At 48.4% G+C, this 15,942-nt stretch overlaps 1 protein-coding gene across 1 annotated transcript in view; it reads left to right on the top strand.

The window, feature by feature from the left end:
- The first annotated feature begins 129 nt into the window (after window positions 1–129).
- Window positions 130–15,942, top strand: part of LOC102393792 (cell migration inducing hyaluronidase 1) — a 161,795-nt gene continuing 145,982 nt past the window's right edge. The window contains exon 1 of the mRNA XM_025271754.3: window positions 130–339. The gene's annotated coding sequence lies outside the window, so the exon portion shown is untranslated. The remainder of the gene's footprint in view (window positions 340–15,942) is intronic.

The following is a 15,942-nucleotide window of genomic DNA, read 5'->3' as shown; positions in this document are numbered from 1 at the left end:
GGCGCGCGGGCGTCAGGGGCCCCGGGGAGGAGCCAGCCTGGCGCAGCCGGCTGAAGAGCAGGCAGCACTCTATAAAAGCCGCCGCTCTGGCGGGCGGCCGGGGAGCGCGGGCGAGCGCAGCGCGGTGCACCCCGGCTGAGCCTGGAGAGGGCCAGCGGCGCGCGGAGCCGGCGGAGCTGAGCGCGGTCAGGGGCTGAACCCCGCTTTCCCGGACGAACTACCACTCGGCTTGCCCGAGTCCCGGGACATAACCGGGCCGGTCAGTGCGCCACCCGACCGCTCTGACCGCAGCGCTTCTGGCCCGCGAGGCGTGAGAGTGTCTCGGCTACCGACCCAGAGGTAAGCGGGCCGGCTCGGCGCGCCGGTGCTGTGCGGACTGCCCAGCCTGAGAGGGGAGGGGAGATGGGGGGTTCGCCGCCTCCACCTGTGTTAGGGAAAACGCACCGCGTCATGGGCTTGTTTGTCTGTCCGGTCTGTGCTGTGCTGTCTGTCTGTCTGTCCACGTGTCTGTTGATGGGCACACGTCTGCTGTGGGATTTCTCTGAGGTCGTGTGAGACTTTGCAAGGAGCAGGTGCCGGGGGGCGCCAGTGTCCTCGGAGCGCATCCGGCGGGGAGCAGGTCCCCGTTTTCTGTCGAGTTCCCCCGTTCTGAATGTCTCCGGGGAGATACTTGCGCCCCGAAGTGTCTCGTCGAGGAGTGACTGCTCCGAGGGTCAGATCGCGGAGTCCAGCTCACAGGGAGCCGGCTCACACCGTGCACTAGTGAGCGCGCACCTGGCAACAGGTCTGCGCCCTGCTGCTCGGCTTTGAGCACCATCTTCCTTCTCGTTTCCCCTCCGCCTCCTGCTGCCTCCCCGCGCGCGCTCTCCCCGACGGCGTGAGGCACCCAGCATCGCTCTGGCACACGACGGGTGGAGGTTAATTGAATGTTAGATGACAGGAGAACCCCTACTGATGTCTAGACTACGACGCCCAACCTGGCATCGCTACAAGAGGGTTCAGCAGTCCCTGGCGAGGAATGTCAGCTCCAAGAAAGGTCAAATAAGGTTGGGAATAAAGACAGGGACCTGGCGGAGCCCAGGCCAGGGCCGTGGCCAGGTCTCCATCTCGCCACTCTGGGAACCAGGGCCAGAGACACTCTGGAGTGAAGCCGGCGGGACGCATGTGCTCTTGAGAAAGGAGCTCAGTGCGCCGAGGTCCTCCGCCGCAGACTCGCTGTCCGCGCTCTCAAGACCGCTGCGGTTCCCCAAGGGTCCAACACTACGGCCGTCCCAGGCGCGCCGCCAGGAGCCGGGTTTGAGGTCCTGAGTCCTGCTTCGTGCAGCCAAGGCTGCCCACAGGTGAGAAAACCCTTTTAAAACTGAACTTTTGATGTGTGAGCCAGTGCCTGGCTGCAGGCTGGGACCGAGTCTGTCTCTCCATTCCGGCGGTCTGGAGCGTGATCCCGGGCGCGCCCGGGGGCGGGAGCCGGCGGCTCTGCGTGCCCAGGCGCGGCGCCACCATGGACAGCTCCCAGCCGCTTCCTCCACTCCCGCTCGGTGGCCCTGGGTCTCCCGGGGAAGTGGCGCGGCTTTCCTTCCAGACTCGGAGAGTAGGGGTACAGGGCAGGTGGAGAAGGGCCGATGGTCTGCGGGAGCCCTCGGGATCCCGTCCCGAGGCGACGTGAGCCACTCAGGAGGATAAAGGAAGCCTGGGTGGTTTGTGACCCGTTCCGAGATCGCCCTGAAGCTGAGCTCTTACCCGACTTTCAGTGTGGTGTCGTGGGGGGCTTCTCTGCAGCACCACGGGGCCCTCCGAGGTGTTGTAATTGTGCAACGCACGCTGAGACAGTGAGATGATGCCAGACCTAATTAGAGACCCCCCCCCCCCACCCCAAACTGTTTTAGGCGTTTGACATAGGATCATGTTCCGCATTATTAAATTCTTTAGTAAATACGGTACCGGAAGGCGATACTAGTTTCACAGTTACAGGGACAGAATGGAGAAAAAGCAGATAGATCACGCTTACAGAGAAGGAGTTTGGATGCTTTTGCAAAAGCAGCTGTGCTGTTTTCCGAGCCCAATCGCTTCCTCCCAGGCGAGTAACACTCTTAAAGAAGCTTCCATTGGTTCCTCTTTAGCCCAGTAGAGCATTTTGCAAGTTGGTTGCCTGGAAACAGGCTGCAGAGAACCTGTAGGAGTTAATCTGGGCAAATTAAACATTTCCGTTCTCTGATAAGAAATGACATTGGCTGAGGCCATCCTAACATCGCCAGAAACTCAGAAGATCTGCTTCTGTTTGTGTCTGGTAGAAGGCCTATAGAGAGTAAAAACACTCAAGCATCTTTATTTATTTATTTTTGAAGACAGCTTGTGTGACTTTTCAAAAGTTGCTTAAACTCTGTCTATTTCCCCAATATGGAAACTGGGGACAACACAACCAACCTTGCAGAGTTGCCAGTGAGAATTAAGTAGTAAAATGTAAAGCACTTATATTCATGCTAAACACAAAGAAAGCTCTTAAAATGGTAGTGATTATAAGTATATTTTACTTTTTTTTTTTTTTTTTTTGCCATGCCACTCAGCATGCAGGATCCTAGCTCCCCAACCAGGGATCAAACCCATGCCCCCTGCATTGGGTGCTCAAAGTCTCAACCCCTGGCTCACCAGGGAAGTTCCCAGAGGGATATTTTAAAGTCGGTTGTGCATTGCTTTTGGTTTACATTCACCAGCCCTCTGCTGTCTCTCCTAACCTAGTGATTGTTTGATAGGGACTCCAGCTCCACTTTATATTCATATTCGAGAACTTGTCGATAGAAATGATGAAAGTGCTGAAGTTGATTACAGTGTTGGAAAAAACAAAAGCAACAACAGCAACAACAAAAAACCCTAACGTGTTCACCAAAGATCAGTGGAAGAATGTTTGCATGAAACAAATCAGTTGCCTGTTTTCCCCACCTGTACCACTTGGAGAAAGTAAGTCATTTTCAAAATGTTATCACAGCCCTCTGGTTGAGATGATCTATTCTTCCTGATCCTTCTCTCAGAGGAATTCAGGATCTTCTGAGGGAACTCCTTGTCCTCTTGGAGGTGAGGTTCCCTTGGGTATTGATGGGAAGTGCCCTCTGCAGCCCCATTTCTTGATTCCTGGAGGATGAAGTGTGGGGTCGATGTACTAGGGCAGCACATGGTCTAGGAAACCCCTGAATGGTTGCTCCTAGTCAGGAGGCACATGCCCTTGTGTTTGAACCTTGCTTGGCTGTGAGACCCAGACCAAAACACTACCATACTCTGCCCGGAGCATTGCCACTTAGGTGGTCACAGATAGATCTGAAGATTTCCTCCAGCTCTGTCTTTGAGGTTCTGTCTGGTGTGTGCATGCTCAATCATGTCTAACTCTTTGCAACCCTGTGGACTATAGCCCTCCAGGCTCCTCTGTCCATAGGATTCTTCAGGCAAGAATACTGGAGTGGGTTGCCATGACCTCCTCCAGGGGATCTTCCTGACCCAGAGCTCAAACCCTCATCTCCTGCATTGGCAGACGGATTCTTTACCACTGAGCCAAGTTGAATATGTGACATCATGCAGAAGTTTGGATAATGGAGTTGTACTGAGTCCAATCTCACAGTTAGATTTTTTTTTCCTACAAAAAGTATGGGTGTACATGTGGGTGTCTCTGTGTGTTTCCACCAGTTTTACATTCTGATGCTCTTAGATTTTCCATATATTTTTTTTTCCTTAGTAGATCAAAGTCATCTTAGCTCCCTCCATCTGGAAGGAGTGGAACTGATGGATGCAGTCCACGGATTCTGGGAATCTTTCGTCTATCTGGTGATGTGAATGATGACGTGGGCCCTGGCTGAACTTGAAGTCATGATTCTCTTCTCTGGACTCCTGTATTGTTCCAGTTTCCAGCACACAAGACTTACTGGTAGGAAAACTATCTAACTACAGAATCATTTTGGAGTAGAGGGCCAAAGAAGGGGAGGGACTGGTGTGAGAGACAGAAAGAGGCTCTTCATGGATCCTGTAGCATTCTGTCTGCTGCAGCAGCTTCTGAGTGGCTGGGACAGACAGATGAAATAGCAAGTGTGGCATTCAGTGGGGATGGCTGGCGGGCTGATGGGGGTGACTCTCAGCATCTTTTGAGGCCTGCTGCTTAAGTGACCCCCTTTTAGTACCTCATGTGGTATTGATGGAGCAGCACAGTTTGATAAATGCATTTTTGCATTTATAGTTATAACTGAAAAGATACATATAAGCATGTTGATTTCTAAAAGGAACAAAGTTATGTTTATGGGTCAAATCCACAAGATCCCATATCCATGATCAGTCTAGGCAACATCTCTCTCTTTTTTAAAGTTTTTAATTAAATAATTTGGCTACACTGGGTCCTATAGAATGGGCGTGAGTTTGAGCAAACTCCGGGAGATAGTAAAGGACAGGAAAGCCTGGTGTGCTATAGTCCATGGAGTCGCAAAGAATTGGACACAACTGAGCCACTGAACAACAACAAGCCTGGGTCCTAGTTGCAGCATGCAAGATCTTTAGTTGTAGCATTTGAACTCTTAGTTTCAGTGTGTGGGATTTAGTTCCCTGGCTAGGGATCAAACCTGGGCTCCCTGCTTTGGAAGCTTGGACTCTTAGCCACTGGACCACCAGAAATCCCTACATCTCTCTTTCCACATGATGGCAAATACCAAAATGGTTCATCTCCAGATATTGCATCAGTTGTCTCCTTTTGGTGCATTTTTAATCATTATATGGAGGCAACTCAGTTTCTTTTCAACAGGGAACAGGAAGTGATTACATTCTTACTCTCCTGTGTCTGGTTAGGTTAGTAGGAGCTTAGGATGGTAATGGGTCTAGGCAAAGACTGAGTTCCTTTTTACTGTTTTGCCGGCTGATCAGCTGGGCCCAGAGCCTCCTTTCCCAAGAGCATGGCAGATGGACATTTTGGTAAATTGGACAGAATTGTGGTGCCTGTTGGGCTTCTCTGGTGGCTCAGCTGGTAAGAACCCGCCTGCCAATGCAGGAGACCCAAGAGACTGGGGTTCAACCCTGGGTGGGGAAGATCACCTGGAGAAGGAAATGGCAACACACTCCAGTTTTGTTTATTATTCTTAATTTGCTTATTTTTAATTGGAGAATAATTGATTTGCAATATTGTGTTGTTGTTGTTGTTTTGCCATACATCAACATGGACCAGCCATAGATATGCATATGTCCCCTCCCTCTTGAACCTCTTTCCCACTTCCCACTCAAGTTATTTTTGCCTGGGAAATTGCATGGACAGAGGAGCCTGTTGAGCTAGTGTGTGGGGTCGCAAGTTCAGATACCACTGAGCACGCACGTGTGCACATGGTACATATCACAGTGAGTCTTATTAACATCTGCACTTCCAGGGGCTCTCCTAGCCTCTCTGGGAGGTTCCCTATCCTCTTTCCACTCTCTGCTTTGGTACCAGGCTTCATTCAGACTTGGCTCTTTGGAAGAGAGGCCGCCTGCAGAGAAATGTCATAAAATATACATTTGCTTTCTGCTTTGTACCCTCAGTGTCAGGAAACTCACTTCCCCAGCCCAAGGGAGAGAAGCGGTGACTCTCCCCTCCTATGTTATCTTCCAGGGCCCCTCTCTAGGCTCAGTTTGGCTCCAAGCATCTGAGTCCACCTCTCCCTTCCCATCCCCTGCAGGTGAGGGAGCGCGGTTTGTGTGTGGTGGAGCCCAGGCAGCCACCTCCCCCACCGACACTCACTCAGAACAGGTTTCCGCTCTCCAGCTCCGGACAGTCTGGCTCCTCGTGGGGGAAATTGCTGAGGCATTATCTGAATCTTTCACAAGGACAGCCACATGATAGATATAACTTGGGTTTAAAGTGCTTTGACCAGACAACAGCTTTTGCAAACCCTAAGCATTTCTTTCCTTCAGCTGTCCGTAGAAGAGCTTAGCCATTAGGCATTTTCTGTCACAGGGAAGGCCCATCTAGAAAAGGGTCCTTCTGGCATGCAAAGTATTTGTGCTAGACTATTGCCTCTCTTGTCTCTATTCATCATGGGGGGGAGGGCGCGGTGTGGGGCAGGGGGCTGCAGACTTCTCCAGGGGCCTACTATAATATGTGGCCTTTTCTGGGATCAAGAGTTCATGCTGATGGCCTGAGACTTTATGGCTATGAGGACAGACCCAGCCCGTGGGGCTTCCTAGGTAGCACCAGTGGTAAAGAACCTGCCTGCCAGTGCAGGAGACTTAAGAGACCTGGGTTCAATCCCTATGTTGGGAAGATCCCCTGGAGGAGGAAACGACAACCCACTCCAGTATTCTTGCCTGGAGAATCCTCATGGACAGAGGAGCCTGGTGGGCTACAGTCCATAGAATTGTGAAGAATTGGACATGACTGAAGCAACTTAGCTCAACATGTGGGACCAAGGAAGGTACCGTGGCAGAGTTTTTTTAGACTCGAACATGTAAGCAAGTCACTGGGGCGCTTGTAAAAATGCAAGTTCTGATCAGACAGATCTGGGGGGTGGGGCCAGCATCTGCATTTCTGACAAGCTCGCAGGTGATGCTGCTGGTCCACAGAGCTTCCTTTGGGTCACCAGGGCCTCATCATTGTGGACATTTTGTGACACTAATGCAACTTTTTTTTTTTAAGGTCTTCATACTTTAAAAAAATGTATTGATTTATTCATTGGCTGTGTTGGGTCTTTGTTGCTGCTCAGGCTTTTCTGTAGTTGTGGTGTATGGCCGTCTCATTGCAGTGGTTTCTCTTGTTGCGGCTCATGGGCTCTAGAGCACAGGCTCAGTAATTACGGTACATGGGCTTAGCTGCTCCAGGCATGTGGGATCTTCCTGGATCAGGGATCGAATGTGCATCTCCTGCAATGACAGGCAGATTCATTACCACTGAGCCACGGAAGTCCTAACTCAACTCGTTTTGGTGTAGTTAGAGTCCATTTCTGATGTCCAAGTAGTTGGGGCCCAGCTGGCCAGTGTCCTTCTAATGACCTGCTAACGACCCTTCAAATTCTTGGAGATAATTATTGTCACTCCTAAGCTGTCTTATCAGTAGACTAAATATCTTGAACCCCTTTGAGTTTCCCCTTTTCCTGGTCATAATAAATTTTCCAAAGCTCCCTGGGCCAAGTTACTTTTAAGTGCAAGACCATTGTGAAAATGGCAATTTATCTTTGCCTGGCAGAGGCATTTGAGTGTAATTTTGGTGGTATTAAGAGATCACTTGGGGAATTTCATCTCAGTCCTCTTCCAGACACTGAGAATGCGTGTTTACATTTCAACAACTTTATTTGACTCTGAAGATCACAACTGGTTTTTTTTTTTTTTGAACCTGAAAATGAAATTTAGGCTCAATGATCTTCCTCAACTGCCCTCCCTATGGCATTACTGTGGGGATGAACTGGCCATTGGAGATGCCCCCGGCAGCCCAAGATGCAGGTATGCAACTGCATTTAGTCGCCACTGATGCATCTGGGAGCAGGGAAGAAATTGACTACTGGTTTGAGCATCTTCTAGGGGGAGACCCTGTGTTAGCCATGAAGGAGGCATAGTTGAATAAGTGATCTCTGTCCTCCAGAGCTAACAGTCCCATGAAGGGGTTCTTGTTGTTTAGTCACTCAATTGTGTCCAGCTCTTTGTGGCCCCATGGACTGTAGCCTGCCAGACTCCTCTGTCCATGGGATTCTCCAGGCAAGAATATTGGAGTGTGTTGCCATTTTCTTCTCCAGGGGATCTTCCTGGACCAGGGATCAAACTTGTGTCTCCTGCATTGGCAGGCAGATTCTTTACCACTGAGCCACCAGGGAAGCCCCTACACGGACAAGCAAACATCCAAATCAGCGGTTGCCATGCAGTGTGACCAGGGCTAGGACAGATGGGTCAGGAGATGTGGTGGGCAGAGGGCCTGCTTGGGGGCAGGCAAAGCCAGGGGTCATCCCCTGAGGAGCTCCCCTGAGAAGCGGCATGAGAAGAGGTGCATCTAGAAGGACTAGCAGGAGTTTACAGTGCTTTTCTGGGGCTTCTCAGGTGGCTCAGTGGTAAAGAATCCACCTGCCAATGCAGGAGATACAGGTTTGATCTCTAGGTTGGGAAGATCCCCTGGAGAAGGAAATGGCAACCTGTTCCAGTATTCTTGCCTGGCAAATCCCACAGATAGAGGAGCCTGGTGGGCTACAGTCCACGGGGCCACGAAAGAGTTGGACACAGCTGAGCAACTGAACACACACAGAGGAATTTTCTGGTGAGGCAAATGTGGAGAGTAGAGTTCAGAAGGCATTTTATGCAGAGAGGAGGCCATGCAGAAAAATCCAGAAGCACAGTCAGTTCAGTTCAGTCACTCACTTGTGTCTAACTCTTTGCGACTCCATGGACTGCAGCACGCCATGGGGGAAAATGGGGAGGCCATGCAGAAAAATCCAGAAGCACAGACAGGCCTAAACATTTCATTTCTTGCAACCCTTCAGTTCCATGAAGCTCTGTAGCTGTCTCAGGTGCGTGAACTCTCTAAAGCTGAAGAGAGAGAACATCCCTCTGGGCATCTGTAGGTCTCTGGAGCCTTTGTCTCTTGGGCCAGTGGTTTAAAACTACTTTAACCATAAATTTTTTTTTTCTACAAAATCTTACTAAATCCAGTTTACAAACCAGAGAAAGCATGGCTGTGGCTGTGAGGGTTTGGGTTTTGTCTTGTGGCCTCTAAAGAATTCCACAGAACTGTAGGGGTTCTGGGGAGCATGGTTTGGAAACCTCTGTCCTGGAGAATTTTTTATTGCTTTTGGCAGCCCTAAGAAGAGTGTTATCTTAGTTTTATTGTGATTGGTCTTGCTGTGTCTTCTTGACATTCTGGATGCCTTGCTGGTTGTTGTGTCAATAGTTGTCAGTGGAAGGAAACCAGAATTGTCCTGTGTGACACTCTGACAAATGTGGGGCACACGGGCTCCCCGTGAGAAAGGGAGTGTGGCAGGTGCTGGCTCAGAAGTCTCCAGCAGTAGCTGTCCACCGGGGGAAGCAAAGAGAGCAGTGAGCTTCTTGCAGAAATGGGCTTTTTTACTTGCAACCTTGTCTAACTGTCCAAGACTTTTCAGATTCTAAAAAAGTTGGCAAGGGAAAAAAATAAAAGCATATTTCTGGGTATAAGACTCAACAAATTCTACCAAGGATCTCGCATCTCTTTTCATCGGTGTAAACTAGCCAAATGTAAAACTTAAAGGCAGGATGTTTTTGAGAGTGAATTTTGAAAAGGGACTGTTAAGCCAGAAGCTTAAGAATGGAAAAGTTCCACTGGCCTAGGGTGAGGCGGAAGGTTCCAGTTCAAGCTGGAGCCCCTGTGTGTGTCTTACAAAGCTCTCTCAAAGGAGAAAACTGATGCTGTAAATGGAACAATGCCCGAAGGGAGCCCCACCCCTCACTGATGGATGGTCCTTGTCCTTAGAAAGGGATCTGAAGAACTCCCTGTATGCACTGTGTGGGCGTGCGTGCTAAGTCACTTCAGTCGTGTCCGACTCTTTGTGACCCTGTGGACTGTAGCCCACCAGGCTCCTCTGTCCATGGGATTCTCCAAGCAAGAATACTGGAGTGGGTTGCCATTTTTTTGACTTGGAGATCGAACCCCTGTCTCATGTCTCCTGTGTTGGCAGGTGGGTTCTATATTAGTAGCACCACCTGGACACAGAGCAAGCTCTAAAAGCATCATCATGTGACTGATTTAAGGTGACGAATGTGAGGCATGCTCAGTGTTGAGAGCACTACTGGGTACTTGAGAAACCCTGACGGAGGGAAGGGACAGCGAGGGTTCCCTTCAGGATATACACGTGCTGTTGCCTGGGGCTGGGTCTGCTGCCAGACCAACAACCCACTGAACTAGGCAGTGTCAAGAAAGAGCTGGTGATCAGCAGCCTCTCTATCCAGATGGCCTTGTGTCCAAGGGTCTTGACATCAGTGCCCATTGCTTTGGAAACTGGTCCACCAGGAACTATAGGATTGACTCCCAAACTGTGAGGATTCAGCTTCCTCTTGCTTCCTAGGGCTGGCCTTACACTGGCTGTTAGGTTGTCCTGAGTTGTCAGGCCAGCTGACCAATGACACTGGCTTCCTAGAGCCCACAGGACTGTCTGATGGATGGCCACTGATGAGCCTGAGCTGTCTACTTGGTTGCAGCGGCTACTGCCCGGCTCTCACCCCGCTGTGTGCCCTCCTTCTCTCTGCTCCCCGGAGGGGGCAATGGTGCCTGCATGTGAATGATGAGGACACTGATGCCCAAGGGTTTGGAGCTGGTACAGAATGATCTATGTTTTTTTTTTTTTTTTTTCCTGCATGGTATGTAGAACTTCCCAGACCAGGGATTGAACCTGCGCCCTTGCAGTAGAAACTAGCAGAGTCTCAACCATGTCTGGACCATGAGGGAAGTTGCAGGAGGACATCTTGGATGTCTGTCTAGCTCTTAGCCCAGTGCATCAGTAACCCGCCTTCTTTCCAGGGCTCTTGTCCTTGCTGTGTAGTAGGGGCCATTATTCCCAGCTTGGTCTCCTTGAACTCCCCTAATTCTTGGGGCTTAGAACCCAGAGCTTCTCAGGCAGACAGTGGCCATGCAGAGCAGTTCCCCATCCTGTAAAGAACAACAAGAATGAACCTCGAAAGGACTGAGCCAGGGAGCAGATTTAGGCAAACCGTTAACATTTTTTGTTTGAAAAACAAACTGGTGGTTTATGACGAGCCTGTTTCAAAGCCGGCTGTGTTATAACCACTGAGTAATTCACTCGTGTGTCAATTTTCCAAAGGATTGGGTTCAGGAAAACCTCAAACATAGTGGCTAAGTACTTTTCCTTTCCTTTAAAAATTGTGTTTATTTTGGGAGGAATTTAATCCATATGTTTCAGATCTATTTCCATGTTACTCAGCAAAAGGTTGTTTTTTCTGTCCAGCATTACTAAGCCATGAGTCCACTTGGTTCCTTTCTCTTCCCTTTCCACAGCCATCCCCAAGCTTCACCCAACGGGTGCTCACAGCTGAGCCCCAGGCTTGTGGCTGGTCAATTCTATAGCCTTTTATGTGTACCAAGTGCTGAGTCAGTTCAGTCATGTCCGACTCTGTGACTCCCATGGACTGTAGCCTGCCAGACTCCTCTGACCATGGGATTCTCCAGGCAAGGATACTGGAGTGGGTTGCCATGCCCTCCTTCAGGGGATCTTGCTGATGCAGGAATCAAACCCACGTCTCTTGTATTTCCTGCATTGGCAGGAGGGTTTTATTGTGTTTTGGGGTTTTTTTTTGGTTGTTGTTTTTTTGTTTTTTGTTGTTTTTTTACCACTAGCGCCACCTGGGAAGCCCATTTTATGAGACACAAGCAACTGTAGGTCCTGGAGGCAAAAAGAAAAATCAGGGATACTATTTCTGTCTTTCTTGAAAATTTTGACATTTGATTCACTACAGATTTCTGGCATTTATTTAGATTTGTTAAATGTTGTGATACAATATGAGTTATATTGATTGACAGAGTTTTTGGTCCTATCTTAAATTTTGCATCTTTGCCTCAACTTTCTTCTGACTAACCTTCAGGGCTCTTTCCTGTTGGGAAGTCAAAGTCCTTATCATCAGTGCTGGTTCTGTTCTGGTATTTTCTGATGCAGAGCTCTGTGATGACCTAGAGTGGTGGGACTGCGGGTGGGTGCTAAGCTCAGGATGGAGGGAATATATGTATACGTATAGCTGATTCACTTTGTTGTACAGCAGAAACTAATACAACATTGTAAAGCAATTATACTCTAATAAACCATATATATAAATATATATAAATAGATCATATGGTTGTCTTGTAAGAATGAAAACAGATCAATAGGAGGATAAATATCCTACAGATATTTTGCAATATGTATGAACATTTTATGTATGACATGTGCTGTGCTAAGTCACTTCAGTCGTGTCCAACTCTTTGCAAGCCTGTGGACTGTAGCCCTCTAGGCTTCTCTGTCCATGGGATTCTCCAGGCAAGAATACTGGGGTGGGTTGCCATTTCCTCCTCCAGGGGATCTTCCTGAACTAGGGTTTGAACCTGCATCTCCTGCATTGCAAGCGAATTCTCTGAGCCACTCTGAGCCATTCTCTAAGCAATTCTCATTGCTGAGCCACCGGGGAAGCTCCAATGTAAGACATGAAAGTGAAAATGAAGTCGCTCAGTCCTGTCTGACTCTTTGCGACCCTATGGACTGTTGCCTATCAGGCTCCTCCGTCCATGGGATTTTCCAGGCAAGAGTGCTGGAGTGGATTGCCATTTCCTTCTCCAGGGGACCTTCCCGACCCAGGAATCGAACCCGGGTCTCCCGCATTGCAGGCAGACGCTTTACTGTCTGAGCCACCAGGGAAGCCTGAGTCACTCAGTCATGTCTGACTCTTTGCGACCCCATGGACTGTGTAGCCTACCAGGCTGCTCTGTCCATGGGATTTTCCAGGCAATAGTACTGGAGTGGATTGCCATTTTCTTCTCCAGAGGATCTTCCCGATCCAGGGATGGAACCCAGGTCTCCCGCATTGTAGACAGACGCTTTACCGTCTGAGCCACCAGGGAAGTCCATAATGTAAGACATGCTGCTGCTGCTGCTGCTAAGTCGCTTCAGTCGTGTCCGACTCTGTGCGACCCCATAGATGGCAGCCCACCAGGCCCCGCCATCCCTGAGATTCTCCAGGCAAGAACACTGGAGTGGGTTGCCATTTCCTCCTCCAATGCATGAAAGTGAAAAGTGAAAGTGAAGGCAGTATCAATTCAGTGAGGGAGAATGTGGTTTGTTCAGTAAAGATATCTAGGTATTACTATTTTTTACAGAAAGAGATCAGTATCAGAGACAGGGGAGCAAGCTTTGGGGATGCTAAATGTGCCTCTGGCTCTTAACCTACCTGTTGATTTGAATTGGGGGTGTAGGAGTCTTAGGGAAAGTGGACGAGAGGCGTGTGGGTCCTCTCTAGACATCCATGTGATCTGAAGCTGATATTTTCCCTTCTCCGTTGCTTCTCTTCCTTTCTGGGGAGAGAGGAATTGTGGTGTTCCATGGTAAATATTTTGCCAATTATACTGGACTGATGTGTCACTGTGGCTGTGAGTTCTTAAGAAGGCATTGCGTTCACCAGATTTCTCAATTCAGTTCCTGGGAACAAAAGAGAAAGCAGTTATAGGAGCTGGGCTTTGGAGCTTTCATAGCAAGGATTTCTTCTCAGTGAAGTGATTTTGTGGAAATAAAAAGTACGGCCATCTTGGAGGCACCGACTTGGTTCCCAGCGTTGAGGAACCTCAGAGTTTCCTTTGATGACCTAACTGTGGGCTGTGTATATACTTGAACTTACTTGGTGGCAGAGCTGAAATCTGTTTTTAATTTTAAAATCATTGGGCAATGTTGTTACAAATGGTAATAGATAAACATGTCCCGGGATTTTCTGAGAAGGACTGGTGCCAGTGAAGTTCATTTTTACTTTAAACATGCCCCACATACAGTTACTTTAAATAAGAAACTATTTTTAACACGGAGAAGAAATGATGTTTCTATTGAATCTTGCCTATTAAGTGTGAGCTTGAGCTTCTGCTCTGCTGGCATTGTTTGAGGACGTCACCTTTCCAAGGTCTGGAGATCAGAGAGGTGTAGAGTCACATTTTGGTTTTATTTTTCTTTTTTGGATGAGCCTCCCAGCTAGGGGTTGCATTCCGCCACCTCACCCCTTCCCCTCTTTTTTTGGCCAGGGCACACGGCAGGTGGGATCTTAGTTCCCCTACCAGGGGTTGAACTCTGGGCCCTCAGAAGTGAGAGCTTGAATCCTGACCACTGATCCACCTGAGGTCACTCGCCTGGGTGTGATGGAGTTGGCAGAGGGACCCAGGTCTGTGTGAATCTGAAAGCCCGTGCTCCAAATAATGACTGAAGTTGCTTGATTCTTAAATTTTGAGGAAGCACGCTTAGGGGACTTCTGTAATTCATAGTAAAGCATTTTGAGAATAATGGGAGTTTTGAGAATAACAGGTAACCCAAACACAGTTGTTGATTCACCAGTTCTTTCGGGACACCTAGGATTCAGAAATGGCTTCATGACATTTCCGTGCCATGGAGAAGCTCTCAGTTGAGAAGATGGGTAGGCCTTCAGGTGCCTATAGTCTGTGCTGTAAATGGGTTGACAGTATGGAAGCACTGCAGATTGATGAGAAGTAACTTTACTGGGGGAAGAGACAAGGTGTCATGGAGGCAGTGTTTTTTTTGAGTATGCAATGTTGTGCTAGTTTCTGCTAATACACTAATGTACAGTGACTCAGCTATACATTTACATATACCCCCTCTTTTTCGGATTTCCTTTGCATTTAAGTCATTACAAAGCATTGAGGAGAGTTCCCTGTGCTCTACAATAGGTTCTTATTAGGCCTCTATTTTATATACAGTAGTGTGTATATGTCAATCCCAATCTCCCCATTCATCCCACCCCCTTCCCCTCTTAGTGCCTGTATGCTTGTTCTCTATGTCTGTGTCTCTATTTCTCCTTTGCAAAAATGGTTAGTCTATACCATTTTTCTAGATTCCACATATATGCATTAATATATGATATTTGTTTTTCTCTTTCTGACTTTACTCTGTATAACAGTTTCTAGGTCCGTCCACATCTCTGCAAATGGCACAACTTCATTCCTTTTTATGGCTGGGTAATACTCCATCGTATATATGTACCACATCTTCTTTATCCTTTACTCTGGTGTTAGACATTTAGGTTGCTTTCATGTCCTTGCTATTGTAAATAGTGCTGCTATGAGCATTTTTGTGCATGTATCTTTTGTAATTATGATTTTCTCAGGGTATATGCCCAGCAATGGGATAGCTGGATCATACAGTAGTTCTGTTTTTTTTTTTTATAAGGAATTTCCATGCTGTTCTCCACAGTGGCTATACCAATTTACATTCCCACCAACAGTATAGGAGGGTTCCCTTTTCTTCACACCCTGTCCAGCATTTATTGTTTGTAGATTTTTGATAATATTGTTTGATTGGCCTTGAAGGAGGATCTGGTTTGCCGGCTGGAGGAGAGAAGGTTAGGAGGGAAGGACTAGCCTGAATTTAGTTTCGAGAATCCAGAAATCAGATATTTGGGGGAAGGTCTAGGAGTTCCCTGGAAATGAGACCATAAAAGTGAGGACAGGTGATGGTGGTCCTTAAAAGCTGAGTCAGGGCATTTCTGTATGTGACTTTGATGAGGGGCAGGGTGTAATCAGTAGGTGGACACTAGACCGTTGCTCCTGGTGGCAGGTGGCTTGGGTGTCCCTCACTTCTGAGGGTAGTGTTCTTGGCAGGAAGTCCATTCGAGAATACCAGTTCTCACCTGAGAATGTACTTCCTAGGGTCCGGTGAAGGCATTAAGAACTGCACTGCCTATAACGAAATCCTGGTGCTGGGGCCAGAGGAAGAACATTAAGTTGGAAGTGTTTCAGGGACCTCATGGCCTCATGTGAGGCCCAGTCCCTCTGCAGCTTGAGCTCTGAGCCTTTGAGGAGAATGCTCTGAGACTCGTGTGTCTTTGGAATTATCCTTCCAGGCCAATGCTTTCTGTATCCACTCTCAGTGTGGGAGCAGAGTGTTTGTGACTTTTGTGCTGATTATTTTTATACTTAAAATTTTTTTAAGTGTATTTATTTATTTATGGCTGTGCTGGGTCTTTGTTGCTGCTCGGGCCCTTCTCGAGTTGTGGTGAGCGGGGAGGCTACTCTCTAGTTGTGGTGCACAGGCTTCTCATTGCAGTGGCTTCTCTTGTGGAGCGTGGGCTTTAGGGCAGGAGAGCTTCAGTAGTTGTGACGCATGGGCTTAGTTGCCTGGTGGCACATGGGATCCTCCTGGATCAGGGATAGAACCCCTATCCCTGGAACTGGCATGCAGACCCCCAACCACTGGACCACCAGTAAAGTCCTATGCTGAATTTTTATAAACGCCTTCTTAATTCTTC

The sequence above is a fragment of the Bubalus bubalis genome, chromosome 20 (genome assembly GCF_019923935.1).
Source record: "Bubalus bubalis isolate 160015118507 breed Murrah chromosome 20, NDDB_SH_1, whole genome shotgun sequence".
NCBI lineage: Eukaryota > Metazoa > Chordata > Mammalia > Artiodactyla > Bovidae > Bubalus > Bubalus bubalis.
The sequence above is the reverse complement of the archived record's forward strand: the minus strand, read 5'-3'. Positions and strand labels throughout refer to the sequence as shown.